The sequence below is a fragment of the Lissotriton vulgaris genome, chromosome 6 (genome assembly GCF_964263255.1).
Source record: "Lissotriton vulgaris chromosome 6, aLisVul1.2, whole genome shotgun sequence".
NCBI classification, from domain to species: Eukaryota; Metazoa; Chordata; class Amphibia; order Caudata; family Salamandridae; genus Lissotriton; species Lissotriton vulgaris.
The window spans coordinates 198,735,187-198,762,067 of NC_141694.1; the positions used below are offsets into that span (position 1 = coordinate 198,735,187).

The 26,881-nt window shown below is 51.5% G+C and overlaps 1 protein-coding gene across 1 annotated transcript in view; it reads left to right on the forward strand.

Annotated features, from left to right (window-relative positions):
- Positions 1-26,881, forward strand: part of TDRD6 (tudor domain containing 6) — a 2,323,386-nt gene that overhangs the window by 1,203,409 nt on the left and 1,093,096 nt on the right. The gene's annotated exons all lie outside the window — the stretch shown is intronic.

Below are 26,881 nucleotides of genomic sequence, written 5' to 3' on the forward strand. Positions count from 1 at the left end.
CGTCACCGACGCCTATAATAGGCCAACACCGGCGTGATGACATCAGTTCCCTTTTTTCCGCGTCGTCGACGCTAACGGTTATCGGGAATCTCTGTAGCCTACTGGTACATTGTTGCCGTTTTGTTGCTTAATTCTGCTTCTCTGTATCCTGTCTCTTCGAAGATGTCATCCAAGAAGACTGGCTTCAAGCCCTGCAGGGAGTGCGGTAAAATGATGTCCATTACCGACCCCCATGAAGACTGCATCTGGTGTTTAAGTTCCGATCATGATGTGGAGGATTGTTCTTCATGTCGGAAGATGAATCCGAAGGCCCTGAGGGAGAGAGAAGCCAAACTTCTGGTTGCGAAGGTGAAAGCTGGAATGGAGAAGTCGTTGAGGTCTCGTTCTCGAAGGGCGAGGTCGAAGTCCAGGGCGAGGTCGAGATCTGCTTCTCGAGAGAGGTCGTCTTCGAAGTTGGCGTCGGATCATGTTTCGAAGTCGAAGAAGCACAAGAAGAGGAGACATGAGTCTCGACGTCGGTCTGGTAAGGAGTCGGGCTCGAGGTCGAGGTCACCGAAGAAGGTACGTTCGAAGGTTGTTACCCTCGAAGTCTCTGAGCATGAAGGTGAGGCCTATCTGAGTCGCGTGGGCGGTCTCCATCTCCGGCTCCGAATGCTTCTCCGAATGCTTCTCCGGTTCCGAATCCGTCTCCGGCGCCGTCCCCGGCCCGAGAAGAGGAAGAGGCCCGGGAGGATGTGGATTCCGCGCCTGCAGAAGAGCCGAATTCGATCCCTCCTCAGGACCGGCCTGATGGTTTTCAGCCGCCCTTTCCTGCTCCAGGCCAGGACCCTTCAGCGTTTCTTAACGCAATGTATGGTGCCTTCTCAAGGGCGTGGTACCCCTCTGGTGCACCTTAGAGTCTCATGGGTCCTTTGGCATTCAGCCTGGGAGTTCCTCACTCCTATCCTCCGGCTCCGTTTATGCCTTACATGCCGGCTCCGACACTGCATTGGCAATTCCCGGCTCCGCCGAAGTCGTTGACGCCGATTCCGGCGTCGCCTGCTCCTGATCATCCTTGAGGGCATTCTTTTGTGCCGTCCGATTCGATACCGGTGGCGGCCCCGAATCCGTCGAAGCCGCAGGTGGATCCGGCTGCGAGGCATGTAAAGGAGAGGTCCAGAAGGGAAGCTCAACGCCTTTTGGAGGAGCAGAGATACATGGACTCACAGTCTGATGTTGAAGAAGGTGAACTAGAGGAGAGCTGTTTTGAGGAATATGCGGATTCAGGGACTCTTGATTTCTCTCCAGAGTGGGAGTTGCCCTCAGGCTCGGGTGCTCCTTCTAAGGATATCCAGCCTTACCATCTGGTTATGAGGAAGGCTGCTGAGCTTCTTCAATTGACTCTGCCTACAGTGGAGTTCAAGTTTAATATCCTCACAGAAGTCTTGCATTCTCCGAATTCTGTGGTTGAGCCTTTACTTCCATTCAATGATGCCTTGACTGATCCTATTATGGAAGTGTGGAAGAAACCTTTGTCGGCTCCTGCGGTTTCAAAGAGTGTTGCGAGGAAGTACAGGGCTGCTCCTGAGGACCCGGCTTTTCTGTCTTCACATCCTTTGCCAGAGAGCCTGGTCATTCAGGCTGCCTGTTCAAAGAAGAGTCTTAGTGCCTTTCCTCAGGTTCCTTGTGAGAAGGAAGCAAAGAAACAGGACCAGGTGGCAAAAAAGACCTTTTCATCGGCTAGTATGGCGTTGAAGTCAACTAATGCCACTTGTCTATTGGGAAGGTATGTGCATGCCTTAATGGACTCCTTGCGTATCCTGGCTCCAAAAATTCCTGACGCCAACCGAAAGGATTTTGAGGAGGTGATTTCTGACACTCAGGCGGCAGCCCGCCAGGTTATTCAAAGTGGTCTGGACACTGCTGACTCTGTGGCTCGTATTACGGACACCCCTGTTGCCACTAGGAGGTCAGCCTGGTTGAAGTCATCGGACTTTTCGGCTGATGTTCAGGCGACTCTGCTTGATCTTCCTTTTGATGGCTCAGGTCTCTTTGGGAAGAAGGCGGATGCTGCTCTTGAGAGATTCAAGGATTGCAGAGTAACAACAAAGTCTTTGGGCCTCCAGATCAGGGGCACTTCTTCCAGCAGAAGGTTCAGGGGCTTTGGTCGCTCCTTTCGGAATTTCCGGCAAGGCCAACAGCAGCAACAGCAGCAGCAGCAGAATTCAGTGTACAGATCGTACAGGGGAAAGCAAAGAGCGCGTCCTCGTGGACGTCAGCCCTCCTCTTCCTCCACCTCTTCCAACCCCCCTGTCGCAGAAAAGCAGCCCTAGATCCGCCATTCAGGATCATGTGGGTCCGGTTGGGGGTCGGCTTACCCATTTTCTACAGGATTGGGAATCGGTTACGACAGATCTTTGGGTTCTCAATCTTGTAGAAAATGGGTATGCCCTTGGAGGCGCTAGGGGGCACACAGCGGAATGGCTGCCTGAACCGCAGCTCCGCCGGGCGATCACACACGATGTGATCCATCGTCGCTGGAACCCCACCAACCCCAATTTCGCGACCATATCCGAGTGTGGGAAGATGAGGGGCATAAGCGGTCCTATAATGTTGAGGTCTCTACCCCCGCTAAGTGCAGAATTGCCGAGATAACCGAAGCAAGCGTCTGACTGCCTGACAAGATGGCCGGCGGCGACTAACGGACATCACGCAAACACAGCGGATTCGGCTTTGGGCTGCCCGGTTAACTCAACACACAAGGTACGGAGGTGAGTTCCTGCTGCCGGGCACAGAGTGGTAGGATTGCGCTGATTTCACCCCTCGAGCGATGACGGCTGAGTCCGTCGACACCCCCGGTCAAGTGCCTGACAATATGGTGGCGCCGGTGGTGGAGGCGGCGGACAGAATGTGGGAGCTGTAAACGCCGTTGTGGGGCATATGAGTCTGGAGGCGGCCTGCTACCGGCGAATTGGCGCCAATCGACCACACTGACCGAGTGGTGTACACATAGACTGCAAAAGGGGAAAACAAACAAGAAAAACAGCGGGAAACCACACGAAGGAGTAGCGCTCCGCTTACCTGGCAAGTTGCAGTGGGACCCCTTGTAGGAATAGTCTTACAACTATACCTTGATACTGCACGCGGTTGGCATAAGCTGTCCACATCCCACCCATAACGCATACACCCTGGCGGGAACCTACTGACGGTGGCCCTATCAGACGCGGACCTACGCCACGAGAAGCGGCTGGCTACCACTGCCGAGGAAACACGGCGACGACGACCAGAATAACGAGGGCGTCCGGACCCACATTGCGGAAAGTGCATACGCCGACCGCCACAATGGGGAAGCCAGACAAGCAGCAACCGAAACTCTCATTTGAGAACAGGAGAGCGACGAAACCTGCAGAAGATGTGGCGGAGGCCGGCGGTTCTTCAGAATCCCCGCAAAATAACAACATAGAGAAGATTCTGATGGCAATTCAGTCGAATCTGCAAGATATAAACGGTAAGCTGGACAATCTGACGTGCAGGATGGATGGAATGGCTGCTCGGCAAGAGAAGCTTGGCGAGCGCTTGGATGAAGCGGAAACTAGAATCTCAGCCGTTGAAGATGAAGCGCGTGCATCCACCTCTAAATGCGCAGGAATGGAACGGATTCTGGAGGTAATAAAAGCGAAGGAGGAGGATTTAGAAGCGCGCTCGAGGCGCAATAACGTGCGTATCGCAGGCCTGCCAGAATCGACCAACACAGGGCGGATGGAGCATTACATCGAGGGTCTATGTAAGGATATCTTTGGCGTGGAAGCCCTGTCGCAGATCTTCATTGTGGAAAGAGCCCACAGGTCATTAGGCCCCAAGCCGCCACCCGGAGCTCCGCCCGGGCCGATTGTGGCGCGTATTCTCAACTACCGTGACAGAGACATGATCCTCAGGCTCGCAAGAGAGAAGGGAAAAGTCACTCATCAAGGTAACACTTTGGAGTTCTATCCTGATCACACGGTGGCTGTTCAGCAGGCGCGCAAGGAATACACCACGGTGAAGGCTAAGCTGCGAGATTTGAACATTGCTTATTCTATGATGTATCCTGCCCGACTTCGTGTGGTGTGGAAGGAACAGACGATAGTCTTAACGACACCCAAAGCGGCGCTCGAATTGGTCAAGAAAATACAGCGGGAAGCGAGGGCAGAGTCCCGGAGCGATCAGAACGGAGACTCGGAATGATGACACTGGTAATATTCATCGTTGTCCAGCGGTGAGTGTTACTGCGCAGATAGCGACGAGAGAATGCTGCATGGCCATCCCAGGTTCTACTGGGCGGTGCTGACAGATACGAGGCTCATAGAGGTGAGATAATAGCGATCTACTGCGACATTGGGTATTGAACATGGGGGGAAGCGAGGCGATGGCAAGGGCTGTACCAAGGGCTGCACCGCACTCATGTCTTGGAGTGCAGCTGATACACGTGACTAGCAATTGCTGTGACGCTCACCCCACTGGATGACTAGTCCCGCAGCCGCACTAAACTGTACTGTCACTGATTCTGCGAGCGATGGGTCAGACCCTCTTCAAGTAAATGTACTCACAGACCCTATAATGTGCAGTGAGATAGAGATGGTGACTACAAACCTGTGAACACTGCGATGCATATCTTTGCTGCAAGGTATAGACTAACCGCGATGAGATCGGCGCAACCTGCCTCTATTTACCTAACTGCTTGGAGACGGGGGGTGGCTATGTGCGGGACAGACTGGAAATTAGAAAAGCTGGGCCTAGATCCTGCCATGTACACTTGATTGATATGGGGTGGAGATGCCTTTCCTCTATGATAACGCCACTGCTTCACCCATATTAGGAGTGGCAATGGGAAAGTGGGGTTGCGGGTCGATGGACACGTATTTTGCGAATTTGTTCATGTTTTCTAGAATCGCCTGCACCCTTTCACCGGGTGAGGGTTGTGCTCCTGGCGGTCCTCCATGAGGGTAACACCCAACACAAGTTCTTGAAATGAGCACTGAGTTGAAAGTTATGTGTTTGGGAGAGTTGTGCTCTGAAAGGGTATGGCTTCGGCAGGTTGGGGATGCTGGAGTGGGTGGGAGTTGGGAAGGGGGGATGTTTGACTGTTTACTTAGACCGAAGACATTGCTAATGTACGCTATATTAGATGCACAATGGAGTGAGTATGCCATTGTAACTTATGCTCAGTGGGCTGCGGGTGGACGGGATTCGGACGTAGCACCTGAGGGTGCAGAGATTAGTGGTATTGCGCTTTTGATGTACAACAGGTTCTAGAACTGGAAGCAGAATTGGTTTGAACATGATTACTTGGAACATACGGGGGTTCGCCCGTCCTCAGAAAATCAGACAGGTATTTGCTTGCCTTACCAGATGGAACGTTGATATAGCATTCCTACAGGAATCACACCTTGCACCACACACACACGCTACATTGGGATCAAGGTGGGCGGGGGCATCCTACAGGGCGTCGTATTCATCTTACTCTCGGGGGGTGCTTATATTGATTAAGAAAGGGATCAACTTTGAGGAGAAGCATGTGACACAGGACCCTGCTGGCAGATATGTGCTGGTGACAGGTACACTAAGAGGCCAGCATATGACACTCCTTAATGTATATGGCCCAAATACGGACGCACCGGAATTTTATCGGGATGTGTGGGGACACATGCAGAAACATGTTAACACACACATGTTATGTGGGGGGGACTGGAACGTGACATTACAGGATGGACTGGATCGCTCCTCGCAGTCCGTAGAACAACACAAACAGTCGAGACTCATGGTGGGTCACATGATGGGGGATCTAGCATTAGCAGATCTCTGGAGACTACGACACACTGATGCACCAGGCGCCACACACATCACCGCATCCCACAACAGCTGGTCCAGGCTGGACTACTGGTTGGGCTCCAAAGACGTGTCACTGTGGGTTCGTAATATACAAGTACTACCGCGCACGTTATCGGACCACAACCCGGTACTGTTGCAGATAGACATCCCACACTACGCACCCCCCCCATTCCAATGGCGATTTAACTCCCAAGCCCTCACAGACCCAATATATGCAGACACTCTGACAAAGGCGATCAAAGACTATTTTGCTAATAATTCCCAAACTACTGAAGACCCATGTCTCCTCTGGGAAGCCTTTAAGGCCACGATCCGAGGTGTATGCATTGGCACTACAATAGGAGTACTCAAGGACATCAGGGGCCGGATTCACCGCTGTGAAAGTCAAATGAGGGATTTGGAACTGCAATATGAAGCGACACAGGACACATCACTGTTACCCAAATTGCGCGACTTGCACACCGAACATGCTGATTGCTTAGCTTCAGAAATTAAATACTTGGATCGCAAACATGTGGCCAGGGCATTCGGAGAGGGGGGGAAGACCAGGAAGTGTACTGGCGCGGAAAATTTGTGAAGGACGGGGGCAATCAGCAATACTCCGAGTCAAATCAGGGGAGGGGATATTACAAACACACTCGACTGACATATTGAAAAGCTTTGTGGACTCCTATAGCACATTATATCAATCTCAACCAATAGCGACAGCGGACGAAACATATGAATACTTGCATGACGTAGCCATTGGCTGGTTATCGGACGCCCAAAGGGAATATCTAGCTCGACCAATAACGGTGGAGGAGGTCACTGAGGTGATCGCTTCACTTCCAAATGGAAAGGCACCGGGCCCTGACGGGTATACATCCGAATTCTATAAGAAGTTTGTCGATATCATAGCCCCCTACCTGGTGGATATGTATGGGACCTCCTTTGAGAAAGCGTTGCTACCCCCCACATTGCGAGAAGCAATGGTCATTGCACTCCTGAAGCCGTCCAAGGATCCGGAACACTGCGACTCCTACAGACCCTTGTCCCTGATAAACGTAGATTCGAAGATACTTGCTAAATTACTAGCTGTTAGGTTGTCCCCTTTGATGACTCGGCTGGTCCTTCCAGACCAAGCGGGGTTTGTTCCCACCAGATCCACCTCACATAACACCAGATCCCTGTTTGCACTGGCGCACTACTTGAAACCCTCGGTTAAAGCGGTGGCTGTCATGCTAGACGCCGCGAAAGCTTTCGATTCTATCGAATGGCGTTATATGCTAACGGTCCTCAATAGGATGGGTTTCCCCAAAAGGTTCGTCCAGTGGATTTCCCTGCTATATACTCTGCCATGTGCTAGGGTCCGGATCAATGGCTATGTTTCAGCTCCGTTTGACATAGGGCGGGGAACTAGACAGGGCTGCCCCCTGTCACCCCTGCTCTTCGCACTGGCGTTAGAACCCCTAGCGTGCATAGTGCGGCAAAACTACAAAGACTCGGCGTTGCAGTTTGTGGCTAGGCCACTGCACATATCGCTCTATGCAGACGATATGCTGCTGTACGTTCGCGACCCAGAGGTACATCTAAACCCGCTCCTTAGAGAATACATCCGATTTGGGGGGCACTCGGGGTTAGCGATTAACTGGTCCAAGTCCTCACTCATACCTCTCACTGACACCACAACTTCATTTGAGGTCGATTACCCGCTAGAGTGGCAGCAAGATCCGATTCGGTACCTAGGGGTAATGTTTCACAGAGATCCGGACGAAGTCATGTGAGCGAACTATGGGGTGGTACTTTCCAGGCTGGACGAAAAGATCCGCAGGTGGATCCACTTACCTCTATCGCTAGCAGATCGAATAGCGATCGTCAAAATGAACATTCTGCCCAAGCTATTATATCTCTTTAATAACATTCCCATCACGCCAACTCAAGAAGTCTTCCGCCGTATCAAGTCCCTGGTACTTACCCTGATTTGGGCGGGTAAGCAAGCTCGTATCGACCTGCAGACACTGACACTCCCGAGTGCACAGGGCGGATTCGGAGTCCCTGATTTTCTCTTATACTACCTTTGCGCCCAGGCACAATATGCAGCATACTGGTACCATGAGGTCCCCTATCTCACTCATAAGGCCATTGAGGAGGGAGATGCCCATCCGGTCCCCCTATCCGCGATATTGTCGCACACCAGGCCGCCACTACACGCAAAGGATATCAACACTGTAGACACCACGATTAAAGCATGGAACAAATTAGGGCAGTTGGCTCACAAAACACCGTTGTACGCACCAAACATGCCATTGCAGCACCATCAGGCGCTGTCAGTCACTAACGAAAAAGTGGGGATGTCCTTGCTGACTAAAGCGGGTATCGACAAGATGAGCGACGTATTCCAGGGAGGCACATTTCTGGGAATTGACCAATTGAGTTATATTCAGAACCAGACTCCTATGTTCCGATTCACATACTATAGGTTAACTAGAGCGTTGAGGGAACATTACCCATCCTTCCCTGCGGAACCAGAATGCCTAACACCTCTGCAAATGCTGATCACTACAAGGGATCTGTCACACTTAGTGTCCAGACTGTACACTGCTGCACAATCAGAAATAGCGGGCCACACACTAAAAGCTAAAGGGCGGTGGGATGCGCTGCTAGAGACCCCACTCACAGATGAGGAATGGCACAGCACATGCGCGCTAACGCAGATACTGACACTGAATGGAAACCTAAGAATTATTCATTTCAAGTTCATCCACCTGGCCTACTACACGCCGGCTAAACTGCGTAAATTTGGGCTGCAAGTGGAAGACAAGTGCAAGCGCTGTGGAAGGGAGGGGGCGGATTTTGTGCATCTGGCCTGGACTTGCGAGAAGGTGGCGGGTTATTGGGCAGAGATAGCGGCCACACTCACGGTCATGTTAGAGGATGAGGTGCAGTGCACGCCACAGGTCTGTTTGCTAGGTATTATACCCCAATTCAGAGCGTTGAAACGCAAGTTCTGTGCAATAGCCCTGTTGTTAGCTAAAAGACGGGTGGCACAGTGTTGGCACAGCCGTAGGGTACCGACTACAAAAATATGGCTCCATGATATGTCCACCTGCCGAGATGAACTGCAAACGTATGAGGAGAACTTACCAGCGAAGTCAAAACCGAAGGACGTGTGGTGCTTCTTATCAGACTATTTAACCTCATTGCAGGAAGATGAGCAGGAATAACTCGACATCTGGTTTTAATACCGGGTGGGCTAAGTGGGGTGTGAATGGGGATCAGCTGGGGGCTGCACTAAGAAAATGCCGGACTACTGCTTCGCACACTGTATAGGTTGTGTATAAGGGCAATGTAAGGTCTTCAGTTGGGGTATGTTGAATTTTCCGTTTTCTAAAAATGACAAAATGTAAGACTCATTTTGATTGTCTGCTCAGAGCCCTACGGAGGTTAGGTAAGGCAGCTCAGCCTGAAATTTGTACTCTGCTTTTCATTACTAAATTATTGTTTATTGGAATATCAACATCACGTGGCGAGCCGGCCGCAGGGTTGTAGGCTCATGCTGTGTAATTTGCTTTTTGTTAATAAAGGTCTTACGCAAAAAAAAAAAAAAAATGGGTATGCCCTTACCTTTCTGGAATTTCCCCCTGTTTACCCTCCTTGTCAAGGTTTTTGTTCCGAGGAACATCTGTCTCTTCTGCAGGAGGAGGTTCTAACTCTGTTACGAAAGGGTGCGATAGAGGTGGTCCCAGAGCAGGAAAGCGGTCAGGGATGCTACTCCCGGTATTTCCTGATCCCCAAAAAGGATGGCAGGCTTCGTCCAATCCTGGATCTCAGGATCTTGAATCTCTATCTGAAGCAGGAGAAATTCAAGATGTTCACCCTTGTTCAGGTTCTTCAAGCGTTGATGGAAGGAGACTGGATGGTGTCGCTCGACTTGCAGGACGCGTATTTCCATATACCCATCCTGAAGTCGCACAGGAAGTATCTCCGTTTAACGGTTGGGTCGCAGCACTACCAGTTTGCGGTCCTTCCGTTTGGTCTTACTACTGCGCCTCGAGTCTTCACCAAGGTGATGGCGGTGGTGGCAGCTCATCTCAGGAGGTCAGGGATACCTGTGTTCCCTTATTTGGACGACTGGCTGATCAAAGCGGAGTCGTCAGAGAAGGTGCTCCATCATCTGCAAGAGACAACTCAGTTGTTGTTCAGGTTGGGTTTTTCGATAAATGTACCCAAGTCTCACCTGGTGCCCTCCCAGCGCAACCTGTTCATGAATGAATGAATGAAATTATTTGTAGAGCGCACGATGGCCAAAACGGCTTCCTGGCGCTGGGAGCTCTAAAGAACCGAACAGACAGAGCCAGGAGGTTAGCGGGGGTAGGCCAGGGTAAACAGAAAAGTTTTTAGCGCTTTACGGAAGTGTGAAAAGATAGGGATCGAGCGCATAGAAAGAGGAAGGGAGTTCCAGAACCGGGGAGCAAGGACAGAAAAACGGGTTCCACCAGTGCGAGATTTATGAAAGCGGGGGACAGTGAGGAGGGCAGAAGATGAACGGAGAGTGCGGGCAGGGGTGTGACGGGAAATCAAAGAATTGATGAAATCCGGTGCAGAGTGATCAAGGGCCCGATAAACAAGGCACCCAAGTTTGAACAGGGATCTCTGCAAAATGGGCAACCAGTGAAGGGATTTGAGGACGGGAGTGATGTGATGGGTTTTGGGCAAGTGAAAGATAAGACGGGCAGCCTGATTCTGGATAGCTTGTAAGCGGCGGGTTTCATAGGCAGGAATGCCAGCGAACAAGCTATTGCCATAATCAAGGCGGGAAGTGATAAGGGCAGAAATAATGATTTTAAGGGATTCAAGAGAAAAGAAACGAGAGATTCATAAGTGCCGTACTGGACACTACTGTTTGTCGTGCATTCCCTCCACCTCAAAGGATTCGCGACATACAGGAAATGATTCCTTTGTTTTACCCTGGAGCGGTCGTTCCAGTCCTGAAGGTCCTTCGCCTGCTCGGTCTGATGGCTTCTTGCATTCTCCTGGTCAACCATGCACGCTGGCACATGAGGGCACTCCAGTGGTGTCTCCACAGGCAGTGGTATCAGCACAACGGAGATCTCGGGGAGTCGGTGAAGATCTCCTGAGAAACTGCAGCGGATCTGTCTTGGTGGAGCGTGGAAGGCAACTTGTCGCAAGGGAAGCCTTTCCATCTACCTCCATCGGTGGCCACGGTGATAACGGATGCATCCACTCTAGGGTGGGGTGCTCATCTGGGGGATCTGGAGGTCAAGGGTCTTTGGTCTCTAGAGGAAAGGTTGCTTCACATCAACCTTCTAGAGTTGCGGGCGATACGTTTGGCGCTCAAGGCCTTCCTCCCTTCCCTTCGCGGTCAGTCGGTTCAAGTTAGTATGTCAGTCGATCCCCCGGTTCGTCTGCCTCTTCAGGAGGACCTTCTGTCGCAGCAGCAGGGGACGGTCCTCCACCCGAACCTGTCCAGTCTCCACCTCCATGCTTGGAGATTGAGCGGCGACAGTTGAGGCCATTTGACTTGCCTCCTGAAGTCTGTAACATAATTCTGGCAGCCAGGCGTCCCTCCACAAAGTCGGTATAAGCCTGCAGGTGGAATAGATTTGTGGCATGGTGCACAGCAAAGGCTGTGGATCCCCTTAATGCCCCTCTTTCTGAGGTTCTCCTCTTTCTTCTCTCTCTTGCGCAGCAGGGCTCTGTCAAGGGCTATCTCTCAGCTCTTCCATCCTTTCTGAGGCTGCCTGATCAACCTTCTTTGTTAAAGTCCCCTATCGTTAATCGATTGCTGAAGGGCATCACTCATAAGTTCCCTCCTGTTCCCTTCGTGATGCCTCAGTGGGACTTGAACCTGGTTCTTACGTTTCTGATGTGCGCTCCCTTTGAGCCACTTCACAACTGTCCTCTTCGCCTTCTCTCTCTGAAGACTGCCTTCCTGGTAGCCATCACCTTTGCCAGGAGAGTGAGTGAGCTCCAGGCTCTATCTTGTAAGCCTCCTTTCCTTTCAGTCCATCCGGACAAGGTTGTGTTACGAACGAGGTCCTCCTTCCTACCCAAGGTAGTCACGGCCTTCCACATTGGGCAATCCATCACCTTGCCCACCTTCTTTCCGCCTCCGCACCCCTCGAGGGAGGAAGAGAGGCTCCACCGTCTGGACCCAAAACGTGCGCTCTCATTTAATTTGAATCGCACACAACAGTTCCGGGTGGATGATCAACTCTTTGTTGGATAAGCGGGCGCTAAGAAAGGGAAAGCGGTGCACAAGCGGACCATCTCCCGGTGGATCATCTTGTGCATCCAGGCGTGTTCCTCCTTGGCTAAGAAGGAACCCCCTGTTGGGCTGAGGGCTCATTCCACTTGAGCCACAGCCACTACAACTGCCTTGGGCCGAGGTGTGCCCTTGCAGGACATTTGCCAGGCGGCTACGTGGGCCTCGCTGCACACGTTTGCAAAACATCATCAAGTCCGGAGGGATGGCTACTTTGGCCGTTCCGTCCTCCAGGACTTTCTGGTGTGATTCATTGTACGCAGACCCACCACCACAGGGTTGGTATTGCTGGGGTATCTATTCTAAGGTAAGGAATCTATCACTAAGGTGTCTCTTTCAGATGCACAAGTTACTACTTGTGTAACGATATATCTGTAAGAGACATTAGTTAGTGATAGATTCCTTACCGACCCACCCATCCTCCCTGTTCTGCTAACCGATATCTAGGGTTAAGGTCATCCCCTTTCAGGGCCCTAGTTTCTTGGCACCAGTGTTGATTTTTGGCATGGCTCTGCACTTCTGGCGCGGAAAAGCTGTGTCTAAGAACTGATATCAGCACGCGGCGGCGGCGTCTAAGTACTCCGACGTCATCACGGCGCCCACGACGACAGACGCGGAGCCGCAGACGACGCCTACCGACGCGCAAGGGTACTGCTACGCAAAAGTTTCCGGATCCAGTCTGACGCCTGGGGATATTCTAAGGTAAGGAATCTATCACTAACTAATGTCTCTTACAGATATATTGTTACACAAGTAGTAACTTGTGCAACGAGCTGGCAGATTATTTCTTTAACAAAATAGATCGTATCTACTCTGCTTTCCCACCTATTCACTCACAGAATCAGGCAGCTACTGTTGGCTTTTCCAACTATGGGGCAGCAGAAAATAAATCTCCAACTTTGGAGAATTTCCCATTACTACAGCAGGACTTATTAGCTAGCCTAATGACCCAGGTAAAATCGGGCTCCCCCAGCGATTCTGCCCCTCCCAGATTTTTAAGGGCCGTTAGTCAGACCATCTTACCGGTCATGCTAAGGGTACTCAATGCCTCTATCTCCACCAATATAGTTCCCCCTAAGTGGAAGGAAGCCAGGGTCAAAGCACTTGCTAAGAAACCGAATATGAGTGTCACCAATCTCAGCAATTATCGCCCAATCTCCTTGCTCCCCTGGGCCAGCAAGTTACTGGAAAAATACATCAATGGCCTTTTGACCAAATTCCTAGAGGAAAATAATCTCCTTGATCCCTCGCAGACCGGCTTCCGCCCCAAGCATGGGACGGAGGCGGCTCTTTTGGCGGTCCTGGAGGAAACTAGGGGCATCTTGGATCGGGGAGGATCGGTGGCAGTCGTCCTCCTCGATCTCAGTGCCGCTTTTGACACTGTAAATCACACCATCTTGTTGCAGCGCCTCAAGGAAATTGGGATTCAAGGAGGAGCATTGGAGTGGATCCGCTCTTTCCTATCCAGCAGGCAATTTCAGGTCTTTGAGGGAGCAACCATCTCTACAAGCAAGCCCTTGAACTGTGGAGTTCCGCAGGGCTCCTCATTAAGCCCGACGTTGTTTAACGTCTATATGAGACCGCTGGCTGGGGTCTTCCGCCCGTATGGTATTAAGATCGTTATCTACGCGGACGACACCCAGCTGGTAGTCTCCCTCACGCGGGCTGGAGACCCTGTAGGCACAGTGGACCTGCCCGAATGTCTGAGCGAGATTGGTCGATGGATGTAAGTCTTGTCTCAAACTTAATGGAGACAAGACAGAGGTCATGATGCTGGGACATCTTGCACCATCCACGATTAATCAGATCTGGACAACTTGCTTGGGCCCCCCAGTCCCCAGAGATGCCATCAAGAGCCTGGGAGTCTGGCTGGACAAGTCCCTGACGTTTAATCATCAGGCCGCTGTATTATCTGCCACCTGTTTTGGCCTCATCAGAGTGTTGAAGAAGATTCTCCCATTACTACCGTTTGAGGCCAGACAAATCGTGGTCCAGGGACTGATACTTGCCAGGCTGGACTTTGGAAATGCGCTCTACCTTGGGACCCCTGACTCCACACTTAAAAAGTTGCAGGTAATTCAGAACTGTGCGGCCCGAACCCTGCTCCAGCTTCCCCGCAGGACCTCTGCGAAGGCCGGACTGAAAAAATTACACTGGCTCCCGGTGAAAGACAGGATCAGTTTCAAATCCCTTTGTGTTGCCCACCAATCCTTTTGGGAAACTGGGCCACTGATTAGTCGCCCCCTAATCACCCCCTATCTTCCCAGCAGACAACTTCGATCCACCAAGGCCTTACTAGCTGTAGTGCCAAAGGTCAAAAGATCTAGATCCTTGAACGCGGCCAAATTGTGGAACAGTCTACCTTTTCACCTTAGGTCCAACTCTGACCTCACCTCTTTTAGGAAAAATTTAAAAACTTTCCTGTTCAATAAATAAGTTGCTTCTCCTGTACTCAGCCCTATGGGCAACACCTGTTAGTTTTCAGCGCTGGGACGCCTCCGGGCAGCTATTTTGCGCTTTATAAAACCCATTTTCATTTCATTTCATTCACAAGCCTATAGTGCGGCGTGCGCAGCCGTTCAAGGTCGCTGGCACAATGGCATATTTAGACCAATGGTCACTAAAACTCAATCCTTAGGAGATTGTACCACTCAGCGAGCTAAACTACAAGCATTCAAGATGACACTTGAGAGTAAGGATCACGAATTCCCCACAATTGTGTGCGATGCATATTATTTTTTTCAATCTTTCAGTGAATACTTGCTTAACTGGATTCAATACGATTACAAAGATGCAAAAGGTGGCACAATAATGCATAAACTGCTTTGGGAACAAGTAGTTCTGTTACTAGAACTACAAAGAACTCACGCGACACATATAGTGAGTCATCAACGTGATGGCGTTCACGTGGCAGGGAATTCAGTGGCTGATGAAGCCGCAAAGGCAGCTTTGCAAACGGCTTCCGTAGCTGCAATCCCAAAAATAAAATAGACGGCGAAATAGTGCTAGCTGTCAATGCAACATGCAAAGGCAACGGTGCAGTGTTACCTCAAAACTTTCCACTCAAATACTCATATATCATTGATACAAACAGCGTTCCTTTTGCTCTAATCTAAGGAGTTGGTGATAGTGTAATTCCAAACAGGAAATATAGGGTAGCAGGGTAGCTTTGACTTACCAAGCACATCTGGTAGAGGGTCTTTTACATCAGGGGATCTCTAAAACGATATTAGAGTTAAAGAAGATGTACTGGTGGCCAGGAATGAATGCACACATTTCTAAATAACTGCATAGACTGCAATAGAGATCGCAGGACAGAACGCCGCCAGATACCTGACCATAGTATAGTCAGCCCTATACAGACACCATTGTTGAACAGCATTAGACTTCCTATACGCAGACGTCCTTGTGGACAAATGCGATCCCACAACTATTGAGACAAGGTTAATTTGGATGTGGCCTCAGCGCTCGGCTGACGCTCAAACTGTTGTAAAACATTTGCAAGTCTTTATCGGCACACACGCAGTTGGCACGCTACATTCTGACAAGGGTCCTGTGTTTAGCTTTGGAGCTTACAAGGAGGCCATGGCCAAAGTGGGCGTTGCATTGCGGTACTCGAGTCTATTCCATCCTAAGGGAAATTCGGTAGTGGAGAGAAAAAACTGGGACATAAAGCAATCTATAACAGCTAGGGTATTAGGTTTGGGTGATGGGTGGGTCAAACATCTAATAAGTGTCCAACGTAGTCCTAACAACTTACCATGAAGTTCCCAAGGGGGTATCACTCCATATGAGGTCCTTTTTGGGATTAGGATGCTGGTTGCGGACCTTGATTGTCAGACATCAGTGGTGGACCAAAAAGATTTTGATATCCAAGATAGTTTGGCTACTTTACATGACTTAAAAGAAATAAGAATGAAACAAAGCAACGTGTTTCTGAAGCCAACCACCACTGGGGAAAAACCGACCGTCCCAGCTAGGATTGTCTGGATCCCAAAGCTTGGGGATCTAGTCGGAGTAAAGATTGCGGACAAGCAGGAATTTGGGCCTTCTTACAGACAACCACTACCTGTCCTAGAAATCCACGGATGAAGAACAGTATTACTGCCGCCCTTGCTTGTGAAAAGGAGAACAGGTTATCCAGTATTTGGGTGTCTTTCATAGATTCACATGCCTGAATCATTCCCCGTCGTCGAGACGGGAGCCTCCGGTATATAAAAAAGTAATGTCCTGAGACATACATAAAGAGATTAGGTCTAAGGGTCTCACCTTAGTAACCTATCTAGGTCCTTATGCAGGAAGGACCAAACAGAGTAGGCTCCAGGGGCCCACCTTGGTAGCCTATCTGAGTCCTTTTGTAAAAAAGGACCAAAGTAAAAGAAACAACCAATCAGCTACCACCTCCCTCTAGAACCTTCCTGTGAGGAGCCTCAGTCTCTCAAATTTTCTACCGCACGTTGTGCTAGGGAGTCTCCACCTGAGTTCTCCTCAGGAGTATTGGATTTTCTTCTAACTTCACAGTTTTTTCGACTTTCTTGCTATGGCTGATGTCAAGAAGAGAGCACTTTTCCGTCCCTGTGCCTCCTGTGGTAAACTGAGGCTTCACGTGGACGACGAACATGAGGAATGCCTATATTGCCTCTATCCTCACCACCAGTCCATAGACTGCAGGATTTGCCGTAAGTTCTCCGTCAAGACCCAGAAAGACCGGGAAGGGAGACTTCTAATTTGGCTAAACAGGCTTAAGGACAAACCGGAAGGCGACCTCATTTCCGAAGGTGAGAGCATGTCTGGCGCCTCACAGTTTTCCCTGAAGAGGCCTAGGGCTTCCTCGCCTGGCCACTCAGCAACCCCTCCTAAGAAGTCCAAAAGGTCTTCAGAGGGCAAGCCTACCGTGTCTAGCAAGGACCTTCCTGTCCCCAGGAAGCAACCACTGCTTACGGTGACAACGGCGCAATCGGCGCCCACCTCATCGCTAAAGACCGTCTCTACATCAACAACGACGGTATCGACGACGATGGCATCGTCGGCGTCCTCCTAATCGACGACTCTAACTCACTCGTCGTCAGCAGGAAGACCGCTTTCATCCTCTGCTCCGTCGACGACACGACCGTCGACGAGGACGTCGACGAGGACGTCGACGACGGCACCGTCGACGAGGACGTCGACGACGACACCATCGACGAAGGTCACACCGTCGACGAGGCCGTCGACGAAGGGCACTCCGTTGACGAAAGGCGCTCCGTCGACGACGGCGCCGACGACGAAGCAGTCGACAGCGGAAAAGTTACCTAAGGCACCGTCGACGAGAGCGTCGTCGACGGACGCACCGTCGACGAAGACCATATCGACGGCTGCTGGTACCTGGAAAGAATCCGAGCTCCTATCACATGCGATGGACGCTCAGACATCCCATGTCTCCATCAGAATCACCAAAATACCGATTACTCCGGAGATGACTTCGCCTAGTAAGGTCCAACAGCTGACGCCATCCTGCTTCTTACAGGACCAAGAACCGGAGGAGGAGATGTTTACCCAGGCCACTAGCCCCTTAGACTTGATTGTCAAGTGCCAGAGTACGGACGAAGAGCAGGAGGTTGAAGAATCAGTTCCTCCAGTTGTGTCTACCCAAGTTCACACCCAGGTGACCCCAATGGTGTGCTTGCCAGCCTCCTTAGTTTCAGACTTGCGCTTCCTCGTTCAGGACTACAAAGAGCGGTTTCCACAGAAAGCCACCCCTGCTGTTCCGCCAACTCCGCAGCCAGCTGTGACCGTTCCTGCGCAGGTGCCAAGACATAAGCCCCCTCCACTGGTTCTTCCTAGGACACAGGACCCTGCTCAAGACCCCGTCTCGTCCGAGGATGAGGAAAGGGAACATGAAGAAGGGGAAGTCCGAGATGATGATACGGACGTGGATGCAGACCAAGACTATGTCACTCACTCTCCAGCCTCTCCAGAGCCGCAATCCTCTCAGTCTCCACCGGCAGATATTGGAGGTTTCCATAACCTCATGGAAAGGGCAGCCAAAAGGTTCCATATGTCCAGGGAATCTCAGGAAACTGAATGTTTCCTCTATGACTTTAAAGAGCCAACAAAGAAAACTACAAGATCGATCCCGATCATTGATTATCTACTTAAACAGGGCAAGCAGCTCATGCAGTCTCCAGCCTCCCTGCAGGTAATCGTACCCAGGCTGGACAAAAAATACAGAGCTACGTCGTCAGCTCCAGCATGCCTTACGGGTCACCCCAAGGCGGACTCTGTGGTCACCCAGGCGGCGCAGAAGAACTCGCGTAACCCTGCATCACCTTTATCGACACCACCAGATAAAGAAGGCAGGAAGTTGGATGCAGTTGGGAAACGTTTTTCCACTACCTCTGCGACAACGGTGAAGATCGCCAATTCCATCGCCCTTCTCGGGCGTTACAACCGCCAACTCTGGGCGGACATCGCGCCCTACATTGCCGACCTGCCAGAAGATCTTAAAGCGGAGGCACACTCGCTCCTCCTCTAGGGCCAAACATCGGCTTCAGAACTGATCGACTGCGCCATTGACGTGGCCATGACTGGATTCAGGCAGCTGGCAGGCGCCGCTGTCCTAAGACGCCAAGGCTGGCTTAAGGCCACCTCTTTCAGACAGGAGGTCCAGACCAAAATTCTAGATATGCCTTATGATGGTGATCATCTGTTTGGCGAGAAGATTGACGAAGCCCTCACCGCAATCAAGAAGGACACCGACACAGCCAGAGCCCTAGGCACTCTGCAATCTCGCAATCAGTCCTTTCGTACCTACAGGGGGAGGGGACAATCCTCCTATAGAGGCTCTTATCAAAATAAGTCCTCTTACTCATACTCACAGGGTAAGACGCAGTTTCAACAGCGCCAAAACCAGTCGGGACGTCAGTCCTCCTTCAACAAATCATCCTACAGAGGAAAAGGACAGAAGAGACCCGCAGGCAATCGCCAATGACTCTACCAATTGGCCAGCCCCTCCACCATCGCCTTCTTTGCGACTTGGAGGAAAACTTTCTTTTTACCTTCAAAATTGGCGGCAAATAACAACGGACCGGTGGGTTCTACAGCTTCTTCAATTCGGCCACTCTCTGAAATTCCTCTCAACCCCCCCACGGACACCACCCGTCAAGCGCCCTCACAGACACCTGCGGCTGCTTCGCCAGGAACTGGCTTCCATGCTCCAGAAGGGCGCAATAGAAAGAGTTCCCCACGCCCAGAAGGGGGAGGGATTTTATTCCCACTTCTTCCTCATCCACAAAGAGGGGAAGAAATGGCGTCCGATCCTCGACTTGAGGGCTCTCAATGGGTTCTTAAAGAAGCAGTCGTTCCGGATGGTCACGCTACAAGAGATCCTGGGACTCCTGGAAAAAGGCGACTATATGACATCACTAGACCTACAGGATGCCTATTACCACATCCCTATCCTCAAGGGACACAGGAAGTTCCTAAGGTTTGCAGTCGCAGGGGTACACTACCAATTCCGCGTCCTCAAATCTGCTCCAAGGTTCTTTACGAAATGCCTTTCTCCTGTCGCAGCCTTTCTCCGCCAGCAAGGACACCAGGTCTTCCCTTACCTGGACGACTGGCTGGTAAAGGCTCCGTCGAGAGCAGCCGCAGCCGCATCTTCCAGCGCCTGTCTGCATCTTTTCCGCCGCCTCGGCTTGACAGTCAACAAGGAAAAGTCATCCCTAACACCAACCCAAGTCATCACCTTTCTGGGAGCGACCCTGGACACGGAATGCACCAAAGCCTTTCCATCACAGGAGAGAAAGTCGAGACTCATCTCCTTGGCCAGGTCAGTGGCATCCAAAAAGACTCTGACCGTCCGTATCTTCAAGTCGCTCCTCGGCATGATGTCGTCATGTATCCTGCTCATCCCGCATTGCCGCCTAAAAATGCGCCCCCTGCAGGAAGAACTGTCAAAACAGTGGACACAAACGGCGGGATCCTTAGAGGACCGCATTCGAGTCACACAACCTATGACCAACAGTCTACAATGGTGGAGATCAGCCAAACACCTGTCGCAAGGACTACCGTTCCTGCTTCCGGCGCAACCACATCATATCACCACGGACGCATCCTTGGAGGGCTGGGGTGCAGTCCTGCAAGAACTACAGACCAACGGAAAATGGACGCCACAGGAATCCAAACTCCATATCAACATTCTAGAGCTACGAGCAGTCTTCCTGGCGCACCACTCGTTCCTCCCGCGCATCCGAAACTCCCCAGTGCTAGTCAGGACAGACAACACCACGACGATGCACTACCTGAACAAACAGGGAGGGACGCGCTCGCTCTCTCTCTCTCTCGAGAATCTCAGAGAGTTTGGAACTGGCTTCTACAACATGGCATCACCCTCAAAGCCGAATACGTTCCGGGCAAAGACAACGTCCTGGCGGACGCCCTCAGCAGAGAACAGTCCCTATCCCACGAATGGGAGTTAGACGAGAGTGCATTGGGCTACATCTTCGCGAAGTGGGGGACACCACAGATAGACCTCTTCGCCACCAGGGAGAACGCCAGATGCCCAAGCTTCGCAAGCAGGCTTCCCCAACCAGGAACACTAGGGAATGCATTTTCCATAGCTTGGCAGAACGTGTTTGCTTACGCCTTTCCGCCATTCCCACTGATACCCAGGGTAATCAGGAAAATGAAATCGGAGCCCTGCACCCTGATCCTCATCGCCCCATCCTGGCCGAGGCAGCACTGGTACACGGAGCTCCATCGTCTATCGGTCCATCCACCTCTTCGCCTACACAGTTACCCAACGCTACTCACGATGTCTCACGGACAGGTTCTCCACCCGAACCTGGGCCCTCTGAAATTGTCAGCCTGGCTCCTGAATACCGCGAGTTCAGTCATCTAAACATACCGCAAGAGTGCAAAGACGTCCTGTCCAACGCTAGAGCTGACAGCACAAAAAAGACTTATACTCTCAAATGGAAACGCTTCTGCGTCTGGTGTGAGAAGGAAGGTCTACATCCCTTCCAGGTCACTCCCCAACAACTCCTGCCATACCTCCTACAACTGGTGCACTCAGGCCTTGCCCATGCGTCCATCAAGGTCCACCTGGCAGCAATTTCTAGGTTCACTCGAACTTCTAGGGGTCCTTCCCTGTGGGCGGACAGGCTCATCAAACAATTCCTAAAGGGCCTTTTTAGGTCCTTCCCTAGACCAAAACCAGTCCCTCCAACGTGGCAACTCAACGTAGTTCTTCACCAGTTGATGAAGCATCCCTTTGAGCCTATCCACAAATCGGATATCAAATTCCTGTCGTGGAAGACAGCCCTCCTACTGGCACTAACCTCGGCCAGAAGAGTGGGCGAATTGCAAGCCCTATCCATTCAGGACCCTTTCTTACAATTCAAAGAGGACAGAGTCATCCTGCGTACTAACCCACGATTCATACCCAAAGTCCCATCGGACTTCCATCTAAATGAGCCCGTGGTTCTTAAATCATTCTTTCCGAACCCATCTACTCCGGCTGAGAGATCACTGCACTCTTTAGACCTTCAGAGATGCCTCAAATTCTATCTTGATAGAACAAGACACTACAGGAAGTCATCCCAACTCTTCGTCGCATTCAGCAGACCTAGGAAGGGCATGCCCCTATCAAAGCAAAGTATATCAAGATGGATCTCTTCAGCCATAACTCTCTGCCACGAACAGGCAGGACGACCTCTGGACTCACGGGCCAAAGCCCACTCCACCAGGGCCATGTCTACGTCTGCGGCACTGTTTGCTGGGGTGCCACTCCTGGACATCTGTAGAGCGGCGACCTGGAAGTCCCCGCATACATTTACCAGGCACTACTGCTTGGATGCTGAGCTGACGAAAGACGCAGCAGTGGGCAGAGCGGTGCTTCGCCATCTATTCCAGTGAGGTGAGCCCTCCTACTTCCCACCATCCTGGACTGGTATGCACATTTCTTTATTACTAGATTCTGCATGACATTGTATGCTGTTGTTTATACAGTCACAAATGTTCCTTATTTGCAGGTGTATATGTTCTGTATCAACACAGGATGTGCATATTGTATTGCTTGCTACTCTGATTCAGGCATGTGAATCTATGAAAGACACCCAAATACTGGATAAGAAATGCGTTACTTACCTGTAACTGCAGTTATCCAGTATTAGTGTCTTTCATAGATTCACATGCACCCTCCCGCCTCCCCTGGCAGGACTCACCTCTCTCTAACAGGTTTACACCTAACCAACTTGGTGCGTACGAAAATCTGAGAGACTGAGGCTCCTCACAGGAAGGTTCTAGAGGGAGGTGGTAGCTGATTGGTTGTTTCTTTTACTTTGGTCCTTTTTTACAAAAGGACTCAGATAGGCTACCAAGGTGGGACCCTGGAGCCTACTCTGTTTGGTCCTTCCTGCATAAGGACCTAGATAGGTTACTAAGGTGAGACCCTTAGACCTAATCTCTTTATGTATGTCTCAGGACATTACTTTTTTATATACCGGAGGCTCCCGTCTCGACGACGGGGAATGATTCAGGCATGTGAATCTATGAAAGACACTAATACTGGATAACTGCAGTTACAGGTAAGTAACGCATTTCTTCCTGTACATCGACCTGGTCAAACCACATCATGTGGCCGATTATAAGCAGTAGGCCAAGTGGACTCTGCCAATGTAGCAGACGCACTAACACCTGTCTACAATGAAGTGGCATCTGACTACACAAATCTACTTTTGATGACTCTGGTAATAACTCTGGGAATGCTGATAAATGGAAGATATGTCAAAATGGACACAGCAAGAAAGAACGTCAACTTACTCCTCAAGATACACAAATTATCCCATTGTGAAAAAAGAGGCTTGTCATCAGTGAATATCACAGCGGTTCCTATACCTGGTGGTATAGCATGGGACAAAACGGATTGACATTTTTTGCCTGCCTGAGCTGTTGAAGATTCCACACTTATTCAAGGTTTCATGAAGTGACTTTGTTTCATCTAGTACCTTTTCTGATGATTGGGACTTCGAGACTGTTAATAATATGTCAGACCTAGAAATGTCTGCAGTGTTCACTAATCATGAATATTTAGAAGGTTCTTCAGATTATGAACAAAGTTATTGTTATAATCACTATGTTCATCATTTCTTGCACAAATCTGCAAATCCTAGAAATGTATTGATGTATAAGCAATGGGAACATTGCCCTACTCCACCAAAGGGTAGCTCAAAAACTTTCGCCAATAAGTTTCCATACTTTCATGGTCTAATGTATCAAATTCAGAATCATTTTACTTTAAAAATTTAAACAAAACAGGAATCAAAAGTATGTTGACAAATACCAAACAGATTTATTCTACAGCCTTTTATGCCCAACTGTCCAACAAACGTCTTTCCTTGGGTTAGCCAAGATCAAAGACATGGACAATCCGTCCATACCTACACCTGATAGCAGTAACACTTCAGAGGGGGGAGGTCGACGTACATACTATTTTGCTTCACAACATAACAAATTCAGATTGGAATAAATGGTTTGCTCTGGCCCACAGACACAAACTTTTGAACAAAGGAGGGACTAGAGTAGGACAATATTTAACGGGGTCCAGTGTACGAGTCCAACAACCAGTAGCACAAGAAGGGTACAGAGTTCCCCGGGAAGAGTGAAAAAGAGGTGTGCGTATACTAGAAAGAAGGGAGAAGGGGGAATCCCCTTGTTGGAACTAAAACCCTTACACACCTAGATAACTAGGTGTCATGCTTCATCATATGGGTTCTGATCCTTGTCAGACTGGCGCTGCAATGTCTGACTGGCTCCCGAGACCAGGGCGTTTTATCGGAGATCTTTTGTTCCGGCCATATGGTGCATGCGTGTGAGAGGGCGGGGAAGTGTAGTCGTGGCGTGAAAGGTGAGATAAAAAAGGTGGGTCAGTCCACAATGTAGTTTATTCGCATGGTTGACTCCCTTGATTAAAAGGGTGGGAGGGGAGATAAATGCCCTGAAACTATCCGACTGGGGGGCCTAGCAGGTTGGGTGCTTCGGCCCTGACGCTTCGGCCCCAGCGCAGACGGCGACTTCGGTCCTGGCCCCGCAGGCCCCCACTGGATCCGGTACCGGATCCGGGTCGTCGCTGGTCAACCTCACGACCTCGCCGGCCCCTAGGGTGTCACCCCCGGCGCCGCTTTCGAGCGACGCCGTCCCTGATCCTACTCTCAAATCGGTCCCGGAGCGGCGCCGCTCTCGACGTCGCTCGGAGATTTTTACTTCATTGAACCGGCCCCATCCTTTGAACCTGAATTTCAGGTGATGGTGACTAGGGGGATTGGTTGGGGTCTGTGGACCCTCTGGCACAGGAGTGCCAGCCTCAACAGGACAGGACATGTGCGCTTGGGGATGCCAGTGGGCTGGACACTTCACCAGACACTGGCTTTGTCTCCCCTCCAACCGTGGCTACGGAGGAGAGAGCTGCCTACAGTGTAGTGTTGATGCAGGCGGCCAAGGCATTGGGCCTGGAGCTCCCTGTCGCGGTTGTGAGGACTAACCTCCTCACTGAGGTCCTTAAACCGCAGGCAAGCTCGGCTGAGCCTCTGTTGCCGTTTAATGAGGCCTTGTGTGACGTTCTTTTGGGCACTTGGTCCAAGCCCGCTACAGGTCAGCCTGTAGATAGGAACGTGGCCAGGCGCTACCGCCCGTCTCCAGGCGACCCTTGCTTCTTGTCCACCCACCCCACCCGAGAGCCTGGTTATCCAGGCCTCTACTTCCCATACCGCATTCCTGACGCCTCCGCCCGATCGGGAATCCAAGAGGTACAAGCAATTCGGTAAAGTGTTCTCATCCCGGAGTTTGGGACTGCGGTCAGTCAGCACCGCATGCCTCTTGGGACGCTACACGCACACTGTGTGGGACACGGTCGTGCTGCCACAATGTCCGGGGGAGGTTCGGACTAAACTCGCTCAATCCCTTGCGGAGGGTCGAGATGCGGCACGGTATTCCATCCGGTGTGGGCTGGATACCACGGACTCACTGGGCAGAGCGATGGCAACGACGGTGGCGGTTTGACGCCATGCCTGGTTGAGGACCGATAACTTTTCGGGTGATGTCCAGGCCACCCTTCTGGACATGCCGTTTGATGGCTGTTGCATCTTTGGCGGCGAGGTAGACCATGCGCTTGAGCGTTATAAGGATTCCAGGGCTACGGCCAAGTCCTTGGGCCTCTCGGCCCCACCCCAGCAAACGGGTGCCTTTCGCTCCTTTTGTGGCCAGGGAAGGGGCCCTCCCACACGTGCTGTCAGCCACGCACCGCAGACTCGTACACAGCGCGGTGGCGGCTGTGGAAACTGCTGTGGCGGCGGTCGGGCACAATGGCGAGGCAAGTCCACACCTTCCCGTACAGCATCCGCCTCAAAACACTCCTAGCTGTGCTTTCAGGCCCATTTGACGCCAGTGGGGGGGGCAGGGTTTGCCATCACCACTCCCACTGGCGCACTGTCATGTCGGACATGTGGGTGCTGCAGATCGTCCGAAGGGGATACTCCCTCCCCTTCGAGGCGACCCCTCCAGCCATGCCACTGCAATACCACCGTGTGTCGGGGGATCACTTGCAACTTCTGCAAGAGGAATTTATGGCCCTCTTGGCCAAGGGGGCCATCAAGCACGTTACTGGGCCAGAAGTAGGGTGTGGTTGTTACTCTCACTACCTTCTGGTACCCAAGAAGGGGAAAAGGGGCCTGCGCCCTATCTTGGACCCATGGAACGTCAACGGCTTCCTCTGGAAGGAGAAGTTCAAAATGCTGACTTTGGCTCTGGACCCCGGAGACTGGATGGCAGCGTTGGACTTGCAGGATGCTTATCTCCACAACCCTGTCCTTCCGACCCACCGGTGCTACTTGCGGTTCACGGTAGGCCACGAGCACTTTCAGTTTACCTTGCTCCCTTCGGCCTTACCAGCGCCCCGCGGGTGTTCACGAAAGTGATGGCTGTGGTTGCAGTTCATCTGCGCAGGTTAGGGGTTTCAGTCTTCCCCTACCTTGACGACTGGTTGTTGAAGGCGGGCTCGCCCCAGACAGTCGTCAGCCACCTCCAGACAACGGGGGACGTCCTGCACCAGCTGGGGTTTTCCATCAATGTGCCGAAGTCACACCTGTGCCCCTCTCAGAAGCTACTCTTCATCGGAGCGGTCCTCGACTCGGCGCAGTCTCGGGTTTATCCTCCCGAACAGTGGGTCCGGGATATTCCGGCTCTGATCCCAATCTTTCAGCCTTTATCCCGGGTCTCGGTCAGGTTGACGCTGCGGCTTCTGGGGCTGATGGCCTCCTGCATCCTTCTGTTGCATCACGCCAGGTGGCGGATGCGGGCTCTGCAGTGGGACCTGTAGTTTCAGTGGGCCCAGAATCAGGGCAACCTGTCCGACCATGTCATGATCTCCGAGGGCACTGCGAGACAGCTGCAGTGGTGGCTCATGACCGCGATTGGGTCAGCGGCAGATCCCTCTCCCTTCCCCAACCGGAGAACGTAGTTGTGACGGACGCGTCCCTCCAGGGCTGGGGAAGCCACATGGGAAATCGGAGGCATCTGGTCTCCGGCGTAGTCCTAGCTCCATATCCCCCTTCTGGAGCTGCGGGCGATTCGTCTAGCACTGAAGGCATTCCTCCCCTCTGTCTGGGGGAGTGTAGTGCAGGTATTCACGGACAACACCACCGCCATGTGGTACTGCAACATACGGGGCGGGGTGGGGTCGTGGACCCTATGCCTCTGACAGTGGCTGGAACATCAGGGCGTGACCTTGGTGGT